The 23,954-nt window shown below is 42.8% G+C and overlaps 1 protein-coding gene across 7 annotated transcripts in view; it reads right to left on the reverse strand.

Moving 5' to 3' along the window:
• Window positions 1-23,954, reverse strand: part of ELMO1 (engulfment and cell motility 1) — an 813,276-nt gene that overhangs the window by 541,940 nt on the left and 247,382 nt on the right. For 2 of the 7 annotated variants that reach the window (XM_081244561.1, XM_081244558.1), the window contains exon 2: window positions 4,147-4,268. The exons of 4 other annotated variants lie outside the window; for them this stretch is intronic. The gene's annotated coding sequence lies outside the window, so the exon portion shown is untranslated. Of the gene's footprint in view, window positions 1-4,146; window positions 4,269-12,129; window positions 12,156-23,954 lie in introns of those variants that run through there. One more of the 7 variants, XM_081244563.1, reaches the window with a different exon arrangement.

Here is a 23,954-nt window from a genome sequence, read left to right on the forward strand (position 1 = left end):
GGAATGGGTAACATGTCATAATGACATTCAATTTGCTAAGAAAATTTTTTTTTTAATTTCCTTGGAAAAAAATTTTCTTAGATGTTAGCAGCCAATACTAATATCTTATCAGGTCTACAGGATTGCTATATGGGAAACTGAAATATGCAGAATGCTACCTCTAAGAATGCTGCTGGAAAATTTTTCTGTGTTTAGAGGTAACTATAGAAATATTAACTGAAAATACCTGAGGCAGGGAAAAAGCCTACACAATATGTGTGTTTAGAGGTAACTATAGAAATATTAACTGAAAATACCTGAGGCAGGGAAAAAGCCTACACAATACGTGTGGAATATCAATACATACAAGGTGAAGAAGAGAGGAGATTAATATCTTCATTAATCTAAGTTAGGGGTACCAGGTCACTGGCCACAGTGGACATTTGTTGGCTGCCTCTCAAACATCCATGCTCCCATTCACTGTTCCTAAAAAGTATCAGATTTTTGTCCTGCCATTCTTTGGTGATGCACCCTGCTCATTAGCTAGGGGAATTTTCCCCTTGCCCAGCTCCAAAGTTCAACTCTGGCAGACAGAGAAAAACAAAAAGAAACCAAACCCTAAATGACCTAGGGAGTGGCTGAATCAAGCTGTTAATTAATTCTAGATTTCCCTATACCTCTAACCTTTTCACTTACATAAAGTTTTATTGTTTAAACCACTCGGCATGGGGTCTCCTGTTACTTACAATCAAAGTCATCCTAACTGCTAGACTGGAAAAAGCTAAAACAATGCATCATGGATGCATTATGACAAATCTTATCTGCCAGAACAAATGAACAATCAAGTAATTGTCAGGTACATTCCAAAAACACTTAATACTCCTTTTTTTTTCTTCTTGGAGATGGCAATGCACATAGTATACATATATTAAAGGCCTGGAAAATTTCTGAAATAAAAAAAAGAAACTTATTTAACTTTTTAGACCAGTTATCTAAGTTGATTTAATAACTTAAAGTAGTTATTTAAGTTGACTTTGCTATTATTTATTACAGAAAACCAAGTAACATCCTATGTTCTGAAACACATACTTTGGGCCATAGTTTTCATCTTGATAACAAGTGAGTCAGTCTCAAGGTTATATGAAGGTGTGAACTTCTTAATTCCATGCTAACATATCTTGCAACCCAGAGCCCTACTGGGGTATCTCCCACTGCTTTCAGCTACTGCCTGTGCAAATTAGCAGGATGCCAACTTGAACAAAACAAATTAAGCAAAGTGAATCAATCCACTGTCCCGAAATTCATATTACATGAAAACGCAGAGCCCTTCTGAAGCACTGGAAAGTTCTAGATTGCACCTGTAGTTCTCTCCTCAAATGCAAAGATATGCCTGTATCTGCAATATCAAGAGTGTAGGGTTAAGGAGCAGGGGATCCCAAGCCAGAATACCTGTGTTCAAACCCTGGCTCTGCCACTCACAAACATGAAACCTCAGCAGGTTTGCTTCCCCAGGTCTCAGATCCTCATTATAAAATGTGAATTCTAATAGACATTACTCAAAAGTCTAGTATGGATAGAAAAATTAAATAATAAAAATCTATCTAAAGCAGTTAGCACAGTGCCTGGCACATAATAAGTGTGCAATAATGTTCACTGCTGTGTTGTAATAATTAATACTGAAAAATAATTAATACACAAAAAGGTTTATCTTCCCAAAGATACATCAGAGCTTCAAGGGAAAAGAAACATGAATTAGAGTAATAATAACTCTCAGTATGAAGTAAATGGATGCCACTTAAACATTAATCCTTGATTATTTGTTTTGGGAAGAAAAAAAAGGAGTATATTAAAAATAAATAGCACCTCAACAACTCGTCAACAACTCATACACCTCATAGCTACAGCACACCTTCAACACATCTTAGAGCAAAATTCCCAGAACACCAATAGACCCACATACAAATTAAGTTCAAATTATACTCCATAATGAAACTATAACCTTTCCAATGACCAGCATTTCAGATGATCAGCACAACTAAATGAGCATGCAGATTTAAGCCTGTATTTTCAGATATGCAACTGACTTGTACCAGAAATAAGTGAACTAACTATAGATAATTCCTTTATTGGACTTCAATCTAAAGCTAAGCTTTATTTAGGCCTTCAACTTGTAGCATCTATTTCCTAAATCAGATGTGCTGCCAACTATAAAACTGATGACACCAACCTCACAAAGATGAATCAGAGAGAAAAATAACAATTTGACTTGCATTCAACTCTCAGGTTTTATCCTGATGGATAATGTAATAGACATATGTATTCTCCAAAGGGATGGACTTCTGTTTAGAATCCTGGGAACCCCATTTCTATTGAATAATTAAGCCAGCGGAATGTGGTTCAAGTTTCACACCATGACTGTGCTACTTGAAAACCTCACACAACCCCAGGAAGGACCTGGGGCCACCACACACAGGGTCCAGGCATGCAGCAGCATTCACACAGACCACGATATGAACTGCACCCTGGAGCTGAGTGGTGCACAAGCCAGGTGTCATACAGGACCACCCTGAAAGGATAGACACATTTGCTCAGTCCAGCTAGGGGCCAAGATTTTCTAGAACTTGCACAACAGGGTTACTTTGCATTCACTTTAAAGAGCAGCATAGGAGATTTCCATCAAGCAAATACTTGAGCAAAATTAGTGGTGACAACAATCTTGGAAGCAAAATTTGTATGCAGATGAGTCCTGTGCACCACAGCATCGAAAGAGTTAACCTCTGCTTTACCATAGTGTTACTCTGTGTGTGGCTCATTCACTTCCTCAATTTCTCCATGAACTAGCTTGTGAAATCCTAGGACTGGAAGTGACTGGCCTTAAAAGCTCACCCCTACTGAGCACTTTCTATAAGCCAGATAATATCCCAAGCCTTTTCCCATTTAATTCTCACAGCAATCCTATAAGAAAGGCACTATTATTATCTCCAATTTACAGCCAAGAAAACTGAGACCCAAAGCAGCCTTGCTGGTGGCCACACCAATGAAGCAGGCACCCAGAACTGGACCACAGGCAGCAGTTATGGGTTGAATTGTGTCTTCCCAAAAGCTATATTGAAGTCCTAACCCTCAGTATCCATGAATGTGACCTGACTTGGAAATAGGGTCTTTGCAGATATAATCAAGTTAAGATGAGGTCATTAGGGTGAACTCTAATCCAATATGACTGGCATCCTTTCAAGAAGAGGAAAACATCATGAGAGACAGACACACATGAAAAGAAGATGGCCACGGGGAGATAGAGGTAGAGATGGGAGCTATGCTGCACAAGCCAAGGAATGCCTGGAGCTACTAGAAGCTGGAAAAGCCAAGGAAGGATCTTCCCCTAGAGACTTCCCAGGGAGCAAGACCCCACTGACACCTTGATTTTGTGCTCTTAGCATCCAGAACTGTGAGAGAACAAATTTCTGCTGTTTTAAGTCACCCAGTTGCAATTTGTTAGGGCAGCCCTAGGAATCAAACCCAGCAGTCCAGGCTCTCACCGACTACTCTTTTCCCTGCCCACACTTCCACTTAACCTGACCTGTCTGTTAAAGAAGAGAAATGAAAACTGCCACTCCACGATACTTTCCCAGACTTGAGACTGTTACAAGTAGAAAGTGCAACATAGTTTGAACTGTCTTGAAGAGTATTTTTAATCAAAATTGAAATAAGAGTATCCTACCCTGCTCCCTAACTTCCAGCCCCTCCAGCAGCCTGCAGTTCTGCTGTCCTCCAAGCAGTTAGCAACTTAAAAACAGATTGTCTTTTCAAAGCACAGTATCTGGTGACCTGGCCCAGATCACCGCAATGAGGTAAGACCCGTGGGAGATTCCAGAACCTGGAACTGGATCTGCCCAGGCCCCAGGAGTGAGCAAGGCCGACAGCAAGGAGAAAGGCAGCTGAGGTAGCTGGAAGGGAGTGAACTGCCCCAGTGGAACTCTGTACCTGCTGAATATCAAGGCAAGGATGCCTTAGAGTCAGCTCAAGTAACTGGGTCAGCATCTGCAGGTCAGATCGGGAATAAGAAACATCAGGCAAGGCCCAATGTGGAGAGGGCCAATCAGAGAACACACAGTATTCCCAGGTACAGGCAGGTAGCCAGAATCAGACTTATAAGGTGGTGTCAGTCACCTGGCTAGGGCAGGAGGCAAACTTCAGCTTCTGCAGTGGAGTACCAGGCAGGAAGGAAGGAGGGACTGGTATGAGCCCAGGGCCCAGCTCTCAGTGGGTTCTTCTAGCAAGGATTCTGGCACCTGGAACAAAGCAGAAGCCAGGTATAGAACACTAGTCAGCCAGGGGAGAAGAGCATGCAGGGTGATCTGATCAGGAGGTATTGGCCCCCCGGTCCTAGAGATTCCTTCAGCAATCCCACCCCCCATCTTCAAGAGCTGGGCCTGCAGGGGAGGGGAGGGTGGGGAGCACAGAGCAGAAAGCAGGCAGGCTCTGACCCAAAGTGGACTTTTCACCTCCATAAAATGCAGAAAGCGTTTTTCTGGTAGAACAAGGCTAAGGTTCCAAGCTCCATTCTAAAACTTCTATAAAGAAATAATCCAAACCAACACTGTTAAAATACTTGTAATTACAAATCTAAATAGAAAACTCTATTAATCTAGAAGGGAGTAGTTTTTTTTCCTTTGTTACAGTGCTTGGCGAACAGCAGAATTAATTAGGGGAACATGAGGCAGGAGATGGAGACTTCTGTGACGATGATGTCTGGAAATTTCAACCAATTCAAAGTTTTTAGTGGTTGGGTGGGTTTGTTTTGTTTGATCTGTTTTCCATTAAAAGCATGTTTTCCCTTTGTTGTCCTGTCAGAATTGTTGTGGAGATTAAATGTGATCTGATCGCACTTTGGAAACAATAAAATATAATATTAGGCAAACTTGAGGCTGCAATATCGGATTTATAAGGCAGGATCAGCAGTATCATTATTTAAATAAATAAATACTATTTGCCAGATGCAGAAACTATAAAGATGAGAATAAAGTTTGGTCATTTGTCTATCACCCAGAGATGAGCAATGCTAAGGTTTTCCTAATTTCAGTGTTTTTTTAATTTACTCATGATTTACATAATTCAGATCATACTGTTGCATATCATTCTGTTTTCACTTATTATATGATATGCATTTTTCCTTGAACAAAACATTGTATCATCATTTCTAGTTACTGTAATAGTCCTTTGCATGGAGACACAATTCAAGCATTTACCTGTCATTGGCCAATTAGAAAGCTTTCATTTTCTTACATATGGCTAATGCAGATTGAGCATCTTCAAACATAAATCTGTGCCTAGTGTGATGATAGTAAAAAATAGACAACATGGATGAAGTTCTTGTTAACTTCTAGGCACTAAGTTAAGCACTTTCAGTGCATTATCCCAGCTAATCTTGATACCAGCACCGAGTTATGTGCTTTGCTATGCCAACTGTATAAATTTGGCAGGGGGTTGGGGGGAGGGCAGAATTTTTAGTTTGGAAAAGCTAAAGAATGTGCAGTAAATGGTGGCTGGGTTCTGAACAGCCTGAATCTGTATCTACACCCATGCCCTCAGCCTCTCACAGGCATGCAAAGGCAAGACCACTGACTTACAGCTGGAGACGTGTCACAGGCTCTCAGCGCGGATAGCCAGCCTACTGGCTTCCCAGAAAGGTTGAAGCAGTTTTCACTCTGAAGGGCAATGGGAGGTAGCTAGCCTGGGACACCCTCACTAGCACTAAGTGCTCCATGGGGGCACCGAGCAAGTTGGGGAAAAACACATTTTATATGCAGACATCTAAGAACAGAGAGACATTTACCGTGGCGCTAAGCAACCTTAATCTTCAGGGCCTCTCCCTTGATTGAGTCCTTCCCATCCTCCTTCTAAATAAATATTCACTTGTGTATCTAATTCTGTGTAATTTTCTAACATAAGCCCCAGACTTGCATAAGCTTCAGACCCCACAAAACCCGAATCCACAACTGTCTAGGAAGAACATTTAGGGCTGCAGCAGAGATGATACTACAAGTTACGTACACCAATTGCATTGCCCACAAGCACATGGCATAAGTACATTTCCCGGTTTCCTCTGCATTTGGCCACGCCTGTGATTGAGTTCTGGCTAAAGGAAGGCAGACTATGGGTAGTGTATTGGGTAGATACTGATGCCTAGGGTGACCCCATTGGACTTTAAAGTGATCAAAAATTACATTCTTATTGTGTTGCCATTGATATTTGGGGGTCATTGTAACGGCATTCAGCATTAGCTACGGGGACTAAAGCAAAGGCTTCACACCTTGATGGCTCTCCTTGCATACCTGTGTTACCATGATCTTGCTAACTTGGCATCTTTCCTTCTTATTTCTAACAAAGCACGTAAAACTGATTTGCCTCAAGTATGCACACTTACATCTGACAGCCTTAGATTTCATCTCTGGGAACTCCTCTGCCACGTGGTAGGCAAAAGTAAAGCCGAAAGCCATAAGCCACGTCTTCCTTTTAAAAACACACTCTGAGCAGTAGAGACTCAGCTCTTAAGGAGGAGACAGTAAGTGGCAGTTACTTAGTTTCCCCCAAACACTTTAGAGTCCTGAGTTTTCTGCAAAGGAGCACAGATGTTCGTATCTCTGACAACAGCTAGAAGCTCCTTGCCAACACATGAGCCCATTTCAAGAGAAAAACAGACACAAATACCAAATATATGCCAAATTCTCTCTAAATAGCTTTCTCCACCTATTTCCTTATTTTAGCCAACTTGACTCTTTCTACCATACCCACCACATATTTTCTGATTTCTTAGGGCACGTACATTTTGCGATTACCAGCCAAGAGGGATCAAGATTGCTTGTACTCTTCAGAAACCTACTCTCTTCTACATCCAGCAACCTCCTCAAGCACCTTATCAAGATAAATATCATAGTTCATTTGGGCCACAGTGCTGTTTCCCCAGAAGCCAGGAATCTTTCCCTGTGAGGACAGTCCTCCAGATTTCAAAGCTAAGCAAACTCAAGGCTGGAAACCCTCTACTATAATCACATCCTCTAAACTGCAGGCCGTTCTGAATCTATCATCTCATTTCAACCCCAGCTTCTTTGGGGTTGAATATTCAGCAAGTGGATGAAGCTGCAAAAGGAAAAGATGGAAAATTAAAGGCTTTTTCAAAATTGGGAGCTGCAATTGATTTTTCTGAATGCTCTTCCAACAGGCAAAGATGAAAGAGCCACGCCTCACAAACAGCAGGAGGAGAGGGCCTGCCAGAAGGGTTAACCACTTGCATTGGCCAAAATTGGCCCCTGCACTTGGGGCTTACAAATGCACTGGGATTTAACCGCAAGGAGTTGGAGCCAGTAAGGATGGGCAGAGGTGCTGCTGACCTGAGTGAGACCAGGGAGCCAACCTATGCTCCCAAAATGCAGACAAGAGGTGCCTCTGTCCCCATGCAAATGATAACCCTTAAAGACTGCAGCTCGCAGGGGCTTCCCTGGTGGCGCAGTGGTTAAGAATCCGCCTGCCAATGCAGGGGACACGGGTTTGAGCCCTGGTCTGGGAAGATCCCACATGCCGCGGAGCAACTAAACCCGTGCGCCACAACTACTGCACCTGCGCTCTAGAGCCTGAGAGCCACAACTACTGAGCCCACGTGCCACAACTACTGAAGCCCACACTCCTAGAGCCCGTGCTCCACAACAAGAGAAGCCACCGCAATGAGAAGCCCGTGCTCCGCAACCAAGAGTAGCCCCCGCTCGCCACAACTGGAGAAAGCCTGCACGCAACAATGAAGACACAACACAGCCACAAATAAAAATAAATTAAATTAAGTTAAAAAATAAAAAATAAAGAATAAAATTAAAATGTCCAAAAAAAAAAAAGATTGCAGCTCACAAATCCAATTGCATTGTGCAACTGAGATATTTGTGGCCTAGTCTGGCTGGTTAGCTCTAATGGTTAGACCATCTGGCTAATAAGATTACAGCCAGTCCCAGCATAAGAAAATTAGCTTTCCTCTATTTCAACGCAACAGATTCATCCTTATCCCAACTCGAAACAATTTCACAGGCAAGCAAATAATATTTATTGATTACCAATTACAAATATAGCATCCAGAGAAATAAATTCAATAAAAAGAGGAGTTTGCATTACTTATCAAAGTCTTTTCCAACCCTGAAAGTCTCATTTCTGTGAGTTTAGAGAAACAATTTACATCTCTCTGGCCAAGAGGTTGGATGTTATTGGCTTAACTCATCAGACTTTTTCCCCCCAAATCTGTGCTTCCTTTTGGCCTAAGGGACCTGGTACAAGTCCCAACACATCAACAGCATTAGTAGAGAGAAGCTCATGTGGTTTTCCTGCCTCTTTTAGAGGATTCAACTGTTGGCAGGAATATACACTTATAGGGAATTTTGTTTAGTCATGAAGCAATTAGCTTTCATGACTTTAAATGTTTTGGTGGATTTTTAAATGCTTAAACAGGTGTACAAATAAACAGATGAAGCAGACAACACCTGCCTTCCTATTTAGGTAAAGGGTTTTAGAATTAGTTAACTGAGTGTAAAAACTCTAAAATGTGTTCCAGTAATGATGCACTATATGATTTCTTTAGAAACAAACAAAATTGGACAAGCATGATGCCACACTAAGTTAAGTCACAGGGTCTACAGCACCTCCGGAGGGCATTTCAGAGCTCCTTTCCAGGTGTGGTGGGCACCACTTAGATACTTTCCTATTTATGGTTCCTAATAAAAGCTACAATTTATTGGGCACTCCTCATGTGTCAGGCCTGTTAAGCACTGCATAGCATCCTCTAGAGGTCTGTATTATTATCTACATTTTACAGCTGAAGAAATTGAGATTCAAAAATATCACATAACTTGCTTAAATTCCCATATCTAATAAATGGAGAATGTGGGATTCAGGCCTGGCTCTTTCAAGCTCCAGGTATCATGCTCTTTGACCTGTACCAATGTCTTCCACATTACAGCTTATTTCCTAAAAATATGAAAGGGAAAAAAGTCCACCATTTCCCTTCAAGTCATTTTTCTATGTAGTCAGGCGTTCCTCTCATAGCCTACAGTAAACTCCTACAGATACGATTAAGCCTGTGTCTCTTTACCTAACCTCTTACAGCTTTGCTTTCACTTCTGTGGCTAAATAAAACTTGCAGCTTCCCATTTTATATTACTTCTAAAACATCTATCTCAATTCTTAACCTTTTTATATAAGTATTTTTTGGCCTTTTTTGCCCAGAAATAAATGTCTGATTATGCTGTGATCCATAAAGCCAGGTAGAATGAAATAAACAATTCCTTCTCAGGGAAATACCCTCTTGGGGAAACCTAGATTTCCCATGAGAAACCTAGACATGAGTTTGACAGGCAGTGTCAGATTCATTTCCGTTTCTCTTCTTTTAAATCATAAGTGCCCTCTACCAGAGAAGTTGCATTTCTAACCATTAAAATACCCCTATCTAAAATTCAGGATACCCTTCTCCTAAATTAAATGCTCTGCTTGAGATGAAGTATTGCTTCCTGAGGGCTATGTGGGTGGATCTGATGGGTGAGGGCCCCTCAGAAGCAGGGAGTCCCCTGTGGAATGCAGAGCAAGGTCCAGCATGGCACTTCCCCCTTTCCCAGGACAACAAAGCAAACTGTAAAGAGCCATGAGCACCAGATCATCATTTCCTCCATAGCAAAATGATCTTCCTCAGTCACAAATCCCTTAGAAAAGGAGATATGCAAGTGGAAAAGCCATTTGTTTGTTGACCTTCTTTATCTTCCACGTGGGCAGCTCAGAACCTCTAGCCCAGTGGACTCATAGACCCCTCATACTGTACCAACATCAGCCACTTTTTGTATGCTTGAAATGTATGATGCAACAGAAGCTATGCATCCTTCCATGAGTCCTCTTCAGTATTCATGAGCAGAGATTTACAAGGCTACAGTGTGCTATATAGTTCAGAAAATCACCAGATGGACACATTGCCCAGTACCCACAGGTAGTTCCTCCAAACAGAAGCTATGAAAGACTCGCCATCTGATAAGATTCTGTGTCCCATCTCTATTGTAACTAAACAAACTATATCCTACTCAGGAATCTGTCCATATTAGCAATTTGGGTAGAGCCTTAGAGATTCTGGCACTGTAGCAACATGGCCAAAAGCCCAGGAATCAACAAACAGATGTGATATGAAAATTCTAGCCAATGAAACAATTTAGCAATGCTGAGAAACCTATAGAGATGATTTTCCAACATGACTGCTTTCATAAATAATGACTTCTAAGGACTGTCTAAGGTCAATGGTTTCAGAATTGGCTTTTTAGCAAGGATGACCAGTAGACTCACTTCAATCTAGGGACCTCTGGAACATTTTGTTTTTAATGTACCGAAGAGTAATACACACCAAAATTGATAGCAATTATAGTTACATACACTAGATGTATATCCATTGAATGAATAAACTAATGACACAAACTCTGCCAACAACTAGTTTTGACTTTGGCCAAGTCATGGGCCTCAGATTTCTCACGTGTACAATGAGTTAAAAGGATTAGGTGAGATCACAAATGAGTGCTCCACAGAATATTGGTTCTGCAAAATGTGATAGGTTTTATTTGGAGAAAGAGGGAAACTGTGGTTAACTGAGTTTGAAAACCAACATGTTACAGAAGAAAACAGATCCCTGACTGCAGGCTTCTCAGCATTTAACATGCTAATTCATAGAGAATCTCCCCAAGAAAGTCTTACGAAAGTCACCCACTCCAACAAGGCTACAAAACCCTTAATTCACAAGGGTTTCCAGGCAAGTCTCAGTTGGTGCCTGGTGCCTAGCAGTTCACCACACTTTTAAGCTCTCAACAAATATTTGCTCTGCAGGTCTTCAAATCTCCTAACAAAAGGATCCCTTCTTCAAGGTCTTCTTTGATGTTAACTATTCTCATTGACCTAAGATCACCTGACATGCAGTCCATCTTTCTCTTTGGTTCTGCCTCTTTCTGGCTCTGTGACCTCGGGCAAGCTATTCACCCTCTCTAAACTTTCAGCTTTCTTATCTATAAAATAAGAATATCAATAGTAGTTAACTCAAAGGACTGTAGTGAGAATTAAGTGAGATAATGTGTATAAATCACTTTGCATCACACACACGTAAACACTCAGTAAACGTTAGCTGTCCTTGTTATTATTCACTAGTGTAACACACTGTTTGGATTTCTGTCCCAAAGTCACCACTTAGCAGACTTTGGCATGTTGGTCCCTATCTAGCCTCATCACTGGCAAAAGGCAGACTTTGGATTATATCAGCATATTCCAAACTCTAGCTCTTCAAAGACTGTTTTCCAGCCCTATTTTACTTAATATTTCTCTTAAAATTATTTCACCTTAGTCTCACCCTACGCATGAAAATCTGTGAAATCATATATTTGATGCACTTGTTACCTTTTTCCAATATGCATTAAAATGAATGAACAATTATTTAAATACCTTTCAGAAGCCAGCATTAATACCTGAATCATCTTCAACACCACACACTGGGAAGCAGTAACTCAGGATCTCCAAGATCCTTTCAGTAAAAGGTGAGATATCATCTCTCCTGAAAAATCACAAACAAAGCTTTACAAATGCCAACAACCACCCAGCCCCAGCAAGGAAGCATCATGGTTCAGACCACCGAAGGGATCCTTTTTAGAAACTAGATTCAAGTAATTTAACAGCTGGAAATCAGAGATGACAAAGGGCATGGAGTTGCCTGGGACTTTCCAAAGCAAGAATGACCTTCAGAATTCTCTCCCAAGTTCAGATACAGGTACTCTTTTCCTCTGTCAAGCAAATTAACGTTGTGTACTTATTTGGAACAAAATGGTTTGCCAAAATGGACAACGATCCTCTAGCTCAATTCACAAGAAAAAAAATGGCATCTCTAGGATGTGCTACATTAGCTGAGAGGTGGGGAGACATTTTTAAGATATGTTTCGGGCTAAGACTTTTTTGAATTCCACAACTGAAACTCACAAAAAGCATATAACAGGCATAACGACACCCAGCCAAGAACAAGAGCACCTGCTCTACCCTCATCCCACCCCCAGAAAAAGCACAAGTTGAAGAACTCTAACACTCAGATGAAATAACCCCCAGTCACCTCACCCCAGGTTGGCAGCAACCAATGCTGAAAATGTGTCACAGCTCCCTCCAATGTAATGTCACCCTCCTTCAGACATCAGCAAAACCAAAGCCACTATGAAATGGAAAAAGACATAAAGAGTATTGTAGACTGTCATAAATAGAAAAGACCAATAGAAAAGGATACTATTCTGTAAACATTTTATGGGCCCCAATGTCCAGCCCTTCCATGAGTAGAAACACGTATAAGTGGTAGTCTATAATATCTTTGCTATAATATCTTTACTTTTAACTGCAATCATTCTAAAGCCCTTTTAATAGCTGTCGCTTATTCATTTCCAGGCTGTAGCAAATTATAGTTAGAGGAAATGGCTGCTGACAGCTTCCCTACTTCTGTGAATGGCACGCTCACTCATTCTTGCAAGGCCTGTGGTCCTCCTTCCTGGCACATCATCCAGGAGCACGAAAGTCCTGCTTAAAAGGAACAATAACGACAACAGTGCCCAGGTTTGCCAGTTCAGAGACCTTGGTTACTCCAGGTCTGTCTCACAAGGCCTCTGTATATTCTTTCTCGTTCTGAAAAGAGGAGAAAAATCAGTTTTCCCCATACATGCTCCAAAGGCAGTTCAGCAACATGAAAGATGCATGTTTGGGAAGGGAGGGTGTGTGTGTGTGTGTTTGTGTGTGCGTTGGAGGAGGGTGGGGCAGTGATTTCACCTGAAAGGGATTAATATTCCAGGTATTACTAATATCATAAACCTCATCCTCTCAGGACACACATCCCAGGGAAAAGAGAACTGGGTCAAAGGCACAAAGCAGTCCACAAAACAAAATAGTAATCGTTTTGAATCTAAAATAGTATTTAATAAGAAAACTGAATGATCACTTCTGGCACCTGGAAAGTGGTTCAGCCTGTCCCCAAATATTAAAATTGGATTAATACAAAAATAACTCTGCAGAGGAGCTTTCAGAACTCAGGCTAATGAATCCAGTTATGTTGCTTCTTAACAGCCTTGATTAAATGGGAGCATTCGACTCCGGACGGGGGTGGGGCAGAACCAGTGAACAGCAGAGTACACGCTTAGAGCCCTGTCACATCTGTGTCACACGGACGGCAATCAGGAACCAGAACTTTACGATGACATTTCTTTCTTTAACACTGGGTCTTTCTCAAGTCAACACGTAGCCTGAAGATCAAAACAATTAAGTGAGAAGGCACACTGGAGAGACCCCTAGGAAATATTTTTCAGTCTTTATGTTTTCAAAAATTCAAAGACTCAACAGATGAAAGTACAGCAATGCACAAATTAATTGCTGCTCAGAAGATGAGCTTTTTACTTTTTAATTAATGTTCTGTCCTTAACCCAAAAGCAGAAGTAGGGCTTCCCTGGTGGCGCAGTGGTTGAGAGTCCGCCTGCCGATGCAGGGGACACGGGTTCATGCCCCGGTCCGGGAAGATCCCACATGCCGCAGAGCGGCTAGGCCCGTGAGCCATGGCCGTTGAGCCTGCACGTCCAGAGCCTGTGCTCCGCAACGGGAGAGGCCGCAGCAGTGAGAGGCCCGTGTACCGCAAAAAAAAAAAAAAAAAAAAAAGCAGAAGTAAAACATACAATGTACAGTGCTTACGCACCTCTATGGCGAAGTGTTACCTTCTTCCCTCGGGCTTTCTTTATCCTCCTGAGAATGTGTTTAAATTTAAGACGCAGTCTTGGCAGTGTGTGTAGCTCAGTGATGCAAATAGTGTGGGATGGCGCCACCCAGAACTCTGTGAGTGGGAGGGCAACCAGGAAATCAACTTTCCTTTTCTCAGTGTGACTCTGTTCCGTCCAGAGGATGATTTGGGCACACATAGTGTCGGTTGTCTTTTTCAACTGGGGAAGGGAGGAGGCATACAGAGGGAATGCCAAGTCATATACTGGAAGTACTTGTATTTGCAAAACCCCTGAGTTTAAACTGTTAATGTCCAACTTGTCTTCCTCCTCCCACTTCTCTCAGTGATTCCACGTCCATCCTGGGGGTCTCAAGGCTACAGGATGGAATACAGTTACCTCTGTAACAGTCAGATATTTGAAAGGAAGGGGCCAGCATAGATTAACCAACTCAATGGGCAATGGCAAACCTGTTGGAGCGATTTGTTTGAAACGTGTCTTAAACCTTTCCCAGATGTGCTAACAGGCAGAGAGAAGGGCTGATCTTCAGTTTCATACTCTCCCATCTTGCTGTCTTTAAAATGCCCCTTTGGGTACATTCCACATGCCAGGCAATGGGCAGGGCACAGAGGATGTAAAGACAAATATGGTGCCCTCATTATATTCAGGAGCCCCCAGGCCAACAGAAGAGACAGAAAAGTAAACAAGCACAAATGGATGAGGTTGGTCTTTCTCTTTTTTTGCACAGATGCATGAATTAATTCTCTATGGAGACCAATCAGTCAGAGGTCAGCAGGCTTTCAGCAGGAGACATTTAAGAGGGCAACAGGTTGTAAAGGATGAAGAGCGGAACCATAGGGAAGAGGCACCTAGAAGTCATCCAGGGATTCCCCAAAGGGGCTTCATCGCACAACTGGCTAGGGCAGGAAGTCTTTGTATAAATACGGATTCCAGAACTCACCCAGAATCAGAATTTCTGGTGTTGAGGGCCCAGATTCTAATCCTTTGTAACCACTGAGATGATTCTGAAGCAGTTGACTGATCCAGAGATTTCTGGTTGGGAACCACTGATTACATCTAGCCCCCTTCCTCCATATTATACAGCTAAGAAAACTGAGGCCATCAAGGTAGGCACAGATTATGGTCAGTTCAACCCCGGGACCAAGACTCTGGCCACTTGACCCTGAATTCCATGCCTGGACCACCAGAGCCTGCAGAGCTCATGAGGTACAACATCTCCCATGAAGCAGGACGTTGACCAATAGCGACAGTGGTTGGTGCCTGCATGAGAGTATCAGCCACACTGCGTTACTGGTGTGTCCATGACTGCCTCCTGCCCCCAAAAGGGAGGAAAGTCAGTCCCTGTGTATCACCACTTCCCTGGCATCGAGTGTCTAAAGAATGAGTCAGTGAATGAAGTCCACAAATGGGGTCCACAAACAGGACTCTGCACCAGCATCAGGGAAGTACTGAGAAGGTCACCTGTCCTAGGGACCTTATTTTCTCTAAAGAGAGAAAAATAAGACGCAGGAATCAACTCTGGTAGTGGAAAACACAGTGAACTTTAAAAAGTCATAATGCAAAGAACAGAAAACATCATGAAATTTTCTTGTAGACGTAACCTATTCTAATGAAATGGCATTTTTTTCTACGAAAGTTAAAATCGAGCACGTGTTTCAGAGTCAGCGAAACTGAAGGGTGTGGAAAGATACAGGAATGGTGTACCTTGTGATTCCTAATTCCATCCCTTCTAACCAACTGTTGGTCTTGAACGCACAATTTTGGAGGAGAGGTTCAAAACGTATATATCCTTTCACATCTATTGCACACCCGCTGGAGCCAAGGAACTCTGTTCCTTGGCAACGTGTTTCATTTTATCATGGCATTACATGGACACCATTTCCATTTATACAAGAGGAAATGGAAGCTATGAGAGCTTAATGAATTTGCCCACAGCAAGTAGAGAATGAGTAATTTCAAACTCCATCTGTTTAGCTGTGGAGATCCTGCCTCTGTCACTCCCCCAAGGCAGCTCAGCAAAGTGTCTAAGGGAGCGAGGGCGTCAGGCCTCCAGCCAGTCAAGGGTTCTATTTAAGTACCTTCTAGTGTGGCGTGGTTCCCATATAGACAGCAGAGTCAAAGCAGCAATCAGAACAGCGGGATTCACACAGACCTATGGTGTTAGCTAGTTAACCATGGTGTTTCTACAAGTGAAATATATAGGAAGCCTACTACATTCTTACTGGATCTGTAGAAACAGGAAAGTTCTAGGTCAAGTGAATGAAAGTCTAACCTGAACCATAAAAACAGAGTCATGGCCCCTCCATCAATTCCCCAACTTGAACCACTTTATAGACCCAAAATCCCTTAAATGAAGGGGAGGCTGGGCCCCCTTGAGGAAGGACCCTGGTACATTGCCAAAAATATATACTGTTAATCTTTCTCCCAGTCTTCCCCCAAAGGAACTGGCAGCCTTTTACTGAGGAGACTGTGCAATGGGGAATAGGAAATAACCAAACCTTTGGAGGATTACTGGTCACAGCCTCTGAACTGACACTAATTCCAGGAGACCCAAAATGTCCCTGGTGGCCCACCAGTCCGAGAAGGTGCTTATGGAATTCAAGTGATCAATGGGGTTTCAGCTCAGATCCATCTTGCAGTGGGTCCCCAAACCCATCCTGCGGTTACTTCCCCAGCTCCAGAATACATAATTGGAACAGACATACTCAGCAACTGGCATGATCCCCACACTGGGGAAGCAAGGAGTCGTTTGGTTATTTAATTGAAGGAGAAAAGGGCCGTGGAAGGTCTGAGAATGTGGCTCCAAAGGCCCAAATATGCTCTACTTCCAGAGTGAACTCAGAACACTAAGTTTAGGGTTTACTGTGTGTGTGCTGTTTGGCTTAAAAGTAATGGGCTCAGCTCAGCACTTGAACATCAGGATAAATGGTTCCAGCGATGAAGAGCCACGACACCTATCAAGTTTCAATTGCTAGCTGAAACCTTTGATAGCTGCTAGAAAAATAATGTGCAATTTTAGCCTAGAAACATAAATTATAAAGGTCACAGTGCTCTCAGAATATAATAAATAAAATGAAGGTAACCACGTATGTGGTAAGGATCCCAGCCCCAGTTTGTGTCATGAATGCCTGGTCGCCCACAGGCCCTGGGAGGAAGGAAGAGAGAAACATATTCTCCAGATTCAACATTGGCTGAACTGTGGATGAAGGCACAGAGGGGGTAGAAGTTTCAGGGTTGAAGCCAAGAAATGTTTTCTACATTCTTCCAGCTTATGCTCTTCTAATATCTCTGCCCCATAGGATTTTTTGGTGACTAGGAGAGAATTACAAGCAGACACACGAGGTATAAATACTTCTGCAGACAGAATGTGATGACAACATTGGTGTCCTCCTCTGGAGCGTTCATTACACGCAGGGTCCAGTGGAATGACAGTAAAGCAGTAACCACTGCCACCACAGGATTAAGGCACTGCAAGGCCAGCGGCCGTTTGTCCTCCACATCTGACATCTGGTCTGGCCCCCGCCTCCATCACAGTGACCTCAGGCAGGACTGGTCTTCAGCAAAACTGAGTGCAATGAGAGTTACACGTCAGCCATCCCCGAGCCACGTGGCCCTGCAGCCCTGACTCGGGGCAAAGAAGCCATTTTAAAGGGCTCTTCCAAAAGGACGCAGTGCTCACATACACGTACCCCAGTGCTTCTCCCCGCAAGCACTGACTGAGCACCTGTTGTGGCCCCAGCACTGGGAATATCTGCCCTCAGGACCTCCAGTCTACTCAGGAACAAAGACAGGAAGCAGAGCGTAAAGAGGCACAAGAGGCACCATAAATGCCAGCACAGGGAAGCACTCCGCGTGTCCCAGGAGGGGATACCAGGAAATCAAGGAAGGCTCCCTGAGGAGGTGACTACTGAGATGTGTCACGTTGACCAGGGGGAGATGTGGGTTCAAGGCACTTCATTCTCTCTTCTCGCCACCAATTGCCTGATGCCTTTTCTGTGACTTTTCTGTCCTACGTTTACTCTTTTTTTTTTTTTTTTTTTTTGCGGTAGGCGGGCCTCTCACTGTTGTGGCCTCTCCCCTTGCAGAGCACAGGCTCCGGATGCGCAGGCTCCGCAGCCATGGCTCACGGGCCTAGCCGCTCTGCGGCATGTGGGATCTTCCCAGACCGGGGCACGAACCCGTGTCCCCTGCATCGGCAGGCGGACTCTCAACCACTGCGCCACCAGGGAAGCCCAGTCCTACGTTTACTCTTAATGTTCATTTCAACCTAATTTCACTTGCAAAGGAATTCTGGGCTCTTACACTCCCTGGGGAACAGCCGTGAGCCCACTCTCTTCCTCATGATCGGTTTCTGAGCAGAATTTTAAGAGGGCACTAGAGAATAGCTTTAAAGGAGACGCCCTCCCCCACCAAAGTAATCCTCCTGTATCCCTGGCCCTTTACGTCCCTGGAAACAATTCCACATTGTGGCAACTATGGTCTGGTCTCTCCCTTGTACAATGTGCTCAGTCTCCCGCTTCAGATGGCGAAGTAAGCAAAATCCATGGAGGGGCTTCTCACCACCCTCCTCGTCGGGTCAGGCTTCCCCACTACCTCCCTGCCTCGTGGCTTTCTTCGGCACTTACATAAGAAGATTCCTATGAAATGGCTACAAAATGAAATCTAAAATATCAGAGACATAGAAGTAGTAAGCCACAGGTCTGAGAAAACAGCTGCATATGAAAGGATTAGGAAATAAATTAGAAGAAACTCAAAGGATTTAGAATCCATTTCAGGTGCACTGCAAGAAAATCCTGCCAGTGTGGGGAGAAGAGGTCCAAGTTAAAACCCAGGCAATAAAGAGGATCCATCCGTTACTGGCTGCCTGATAATGTTCTACCTTGAGGTTTATAATTCTTCTTTCACTCCATAGCACTTTCTAGGACCAGGATCCTCAAAGTGGAATCAGGACCACTTGCATTAGAATCACCTGACGGACTTGTTAAAATGCAATTTCTGGGTCCCCAGCGATTCTTAGGCATTTTGAAGTCTGTGAACCACAGATCTCGGTACTATATCATTCTTAAGTGGTTGCAATACCCATGCTAAATCACTCAGTTAAACTGCTCTTTAAAATTTGAAAGAGACACCAGTGGCTCAATTGATTCTTTTAGAAATTGTTAAGATTCTAAAAGCAGTAATGGTGCAGTCACACTGTGACCGGTTTTAAATGATGTAAAAGTTACACACTGAAGTCAGAAAGATCTTTGCAAAACATAAATGTGGTCACATCACTCCCCTGGATAAACACTTCAGTGATTTCTCATTGCTCTTTTGGTAAAGGCCCAGAGCCGTGGTCCCAACGAGCCCACCTCCTCAGCCTAATCCAGGCCTGGAGTGTCCCCTGCCCAGCGTTCTGGTCTTCAGTTCCTTCAACATCCAAGTCCGCCCTTCACATGACCTTCACACACACTAGCCACCCGCAGGGACTCTTCTTTCCCCAGTAAAATCCGTTCTTCCTCTTCCCAGATCTCCCTGACTATATAAATCCCCCTGCTGTAGGCTCTCCCAGCATCAGCCCTTTCCCCCACAGTCCCTGGCACAGTTTAAATGTCACATTTATTTGTGCGATCCTTTGAGTAATGCACATTTCCTCCACCGGTGTCTAAGTAGCCCATGACATCAGCTAAAGGACTATTTTGTTTTCTTCCCTAGGAAGGAAACCCACCATTGTTTATGTATCACCTAGCACACCCATGGAACATAGCTGGTGCTCATTAAATATTGTGAATGAACAAAGGAATTAAAGAGTATCTAAAAAGCAAACACTGGAGGCAAACGCAGACCCACAATAGCCACCAGGAATTTAAAATACACTCGGATCCCTCTCCTAAAAGTTAAAAGCTCCAGGGTCTCTCCAGCACCCTGAAGACTAAGTCCTATGGCAGTTTCCCTTCCCCTGCATATGATACTAGATACCTTCTTTTGCATTTTCCACTTCAAAAGGATGAGCCCAACTCTTCCTAATGCAATTCCTGGATTTTGAAAGGAGAGTGAAGTTCAACATTATAACTGCTATTATGCCATTTCTCTGGGCCTTGCATTGATCTAGTTATGAAAAATTACCCTAAAGCCTATTCATTGTCTGAAAGACATGTTGAAATGAAAAGAGACCTGGTTTCCATGATGACTTACTTCTTATATTTGTGTACACCTTCGTGCGTCTTATCATTCTCGGGTGCCAATTCTCAGACTGTTCCACTGCATTTTCAAATGCTAGAATTGTTAGCAGCATATCTGAATGACTTCGAATAGCCCTCAATAAGTTGGCCATAATTACAACACAATCTCTACTACGGTGGAATGATATTTCACGGGGATATAAACGAATCAACCATTACTGCCCTCTTTTCTCTGCCATCTTGCTGGCAGTAGGCCCTGGCTCAGCTAATGAATGGTTTGTTGCCCTGACGGTGCTCTTTTACATGTTCCTGAAGCAAAGCTCTCACAGCAAATTGTTCCCAGCTAAACACAATATTCCAATGTAATGGGTTCAACTGAGGCAAAAATGAATTGGACAAATGGACGGAGACTTGGAAGCAAAAGAGCGTAGCATTCGGTGCGCTGCAGAAAATTCCTCGATTTTGAAAGAAGAGTGAAATTCAACATAACAACTGCTATTATACCATTTCCCTGGGCCTTGCATTGATCTGGGCAGCCAGCCTCCCTGACAAGTAAATTTCCTCATCTGTAAAATGGGTCCAAGGTGAATTAATATGTTTGACTCACTGTTAATCTGATATATATTTTGGTATGGATATAATTCTCCAGTGATTTACTGTAAATCTATATTTCACTATAAAAATCTTTTTATGGGTCTTTAAACATTTATTTAACACTGGATCCTATTTATAGCTCTGCACTAATCCTGATATACAGTAAAGAGGCATTGTCACACAACTGACAATCTAGCAGCTTAAAAATCCATACTTATCACCCTGTCTGGGAGAAGAGAAAGTGATGGAGAGAGTATATAATTTGTCAGGTACCAAACAAGATTTGATTATAGTGATTGATAAGTGACTTTTCATGACTATAGTAATAGGAGGTGCACGGACTATACTTTTCAAAGCACAAGCTTGGAGAAGTAGTTTTCATTCGGCACATTTCTCTCCTATACCCATACTTCATGGCAGTTTAGTGTCTACATTGAGGTTTATTTATTTTTTTCAACCACTCCATAAAAGCCATTACCAAGTGGCGGGTACATGAACCACTACTTAATGAGCTGGGAGCCTGTCAGCTAGTTGTTGCCTTCCTGAAGGAACAGAAAGTAGAAAAGGCATTCAAACAAACTGGCAATAGCCAGACAGAATGAGTAGAAATGGAAACAGGTGGCTTCTACTTAGGTGGCCATAAAATGAATTGTCCAACCTGGGGCACTTTTTTTTTTTTTTTTTTTTAAGCGGTACACGGGCCTCTCACTGTCGTGGCCTTTCCCGCTACGGAGCACAGGCTCCGGACGCGCAGGCTCAGCAGCCATGGCTCACGGGCCCAGCCGCTCCGCGGCATGTGGGATCTTCCCAGACCGGGGCACGAACCCGTGTCCCCTGCATCGGCAGGCGGAGTCTCAACCACTGCGCCACCAGGGAAGCCCCATGGGGCACTTTTGAAAGAGAAAGTTGGTACACTTAATCATGCTGAGATGACAGAGCTATACTGGGTCTGTGCACTTAGGATTACAGACGTCTTACTTTTATTTTTCTATTTTTCATCTCCAGAATATTTTCTCATCTGATTTCTAGGCTCAGGTTAAAGAAGAAAAATTAATACTTTCCTACCACCCACCTGCCAATGAACATCTGAACTGTCCCCTACTCACAGGAAGTTCCAAATGATTCAGAAAGGGACACTTACAAAGCGTTATTGGAACCATTGAGCTAACTCCTTAACATACAACATAATCATATGAAACCCAGTTCAACCGAATTAAAGTCCTGCCAAATGCTCCTCCACTACTGCTTCACAAACTGGGGGTTTCTCACTGGGCTCCAATCCACGCTGGACAAGTACAAACAGCCCCCAGAAGGCTGGATTCAAGGAAAGGGAAAGACCCCCAATTAGCAACCTCCATTCTCTCTACCCAAAGTAAAATAATAATAAAACAGTAAAATCCCAGGTTAGTTGTCAGTGAATGGGGGATAGAGATCCATTTACAAGAGGTTTTATTTGAGGACCCCACGTTGCTAACATGATTTGTTATGTCAGTTCTTTTAATTCACAATTGATGGTAATTTTACCTGACCTGTTTTTCAGCAGTTTACTTCTGCTGTATTCTTGAAGAAAAGATATGTAAATCAACCTAATAGTCTAGTCAAGATTTTAGGAGGAATTCCCCAAGCTACTTAAAGAAGATAAAATAATAGATGTACGTCTTTAAATGATTTTAGCAACGTATTTGAATTAAAAACTTGAATAAAAACTACTGAATTAGCACTAATAACATCAACAATAATAGCAAGTCCAACCCAATGCTTTTGGGGTATCCTACTTTACAATTATTATTATATTTAATTACCTCAGCAACTCCAAGATGTAGAGACTTATAGTACGCCCATTTGAAAGGTGTAAAAACTGAGGCTGAGGGCTTCCCTGGTGGCGCAGTGGTTGAGAATCTGCCTGCTAATGCAGGGGACACGGGTTCGAGCCCTGGTCTGGGAGGATCCCACATGCCATGGAGCAACTAGGCCCATGAGCCACAACTACTGAGCCTGCGCATCTGGAGCCTGTGCTCCGCAACAAGAGAGGCCGCGATAGTGAGAGGCCCGCGCACCGCGATGAAGAGTGGCCCCCGCTTGCCACAACTAGAGAAAGCCCTCGCACAGAAACGAAGACCCAACACAGCAAAAATAAATATAAATAAATTAATAAACTCCTACCCCCAACATCTTCTTAAAAAAAACAAAAAACTGAGGCTGAGAAAGGTAATTAACATACACCAAGTCAACCACCCATGAGAGTCCAAAAGATAATTTGAACCCTCAACCAACAAGTATGTATTTATTTAGCTTTACACCTCAAAGACTTTTCCCTTTTTCCCCCAAATTCACTCAGTCAGCAAATCTTTTTTTCATCAACGTCAATATCCTTTCCTTCTGGCTTGAATCCAGCTTGAGGGGGGAGGGGTTGGCCCTCTGAAAGTTGCCTCTTTAAAGGAAGAGTATTGGCCCACTACTCAGACTTGAAGATGGAGTTGCATTTACACAGGAAACACACTGCTTTATTTATTCATTTGACCAAGATCGTGTGTTTATTCGGGTAGGCCTAGAAGGAAAGGGCTTACAGCTTCCATCTTTCCTTGGCACCTCCCTCCTGCTGTACCATCTAATCTATCTTCCATGTGGCCTTGGGACTTAGATTTCTTATTGAATTCCAACTGTGTCTTTTCCTTGCCTAAAATCCTTTAGCACTCCTTTCCGCTCAATCCAAATGCCCAGCTCCCAGAAGAGTTGACACAAGGCCTCTCTCAAACATTCTCCCACTACCCTGATGGCTGTATTCCCTGGTCTTACCAGGTTCTTTCTTTTAACACTCAGCTTTCCAGATCCTTCTCAAAGTCATTTCATTGTGAGCTCCTTCCTCTGTGATCTGCACACACTGTAAGCACACATTTATCACACTCTATAATGACTATCTATTAATGGATCTGTTTCCCCTCCAGCCCCTCTCACCACACTGCTCATATGAAGCGGGTCTTATAATGACCAGCAAGAGACTTGACTACAGGACATAAAATGCGATCAAAATGGCTGCAGAATGAATGAATGAATGAATGAGTGAAGTATTATGATGGGTGCTGTAAGCCCAACAGTATTTCAATTTAATAATATTTATATGGATATTTAAGTATATGGCACACATTTAAAAAATATACTACAATTAATAAATAAATCTTTATTGTGCTTCTCTCATATTAATCCAGGCAAATGTTTCTCAAAACTCTCAAAGAATGGACAGTAATTGAGAAAGTAGTTCTAACGAGTTGAACTCACTTCTTGGCAGTCAAGTAAGTCTAAGGATGATGGAAATATATTCATTCCTTGAGAAAAGTTTTGATTTAATGTGATTTATTCTGACTTGCTATAAAAGTAATAAGCACTGGAGAAAAAAGGATTTACCAGGTGATATAATAGTTTCTTT

This window comes from Mesoplodon bidens (genome assembly GCF_964165515.1).
Source record: "Mesoplodon bidens genome assembly, chromosome: 9".
In the NCBI taxonomy this organism is placed as follows: domain Eukaryota; kingdom Metazoa; phylum Chordata; class Mammalia; order Artiodactyla; family Ziphiidae; genus Mesoplodon; species Mesoplodon bidens.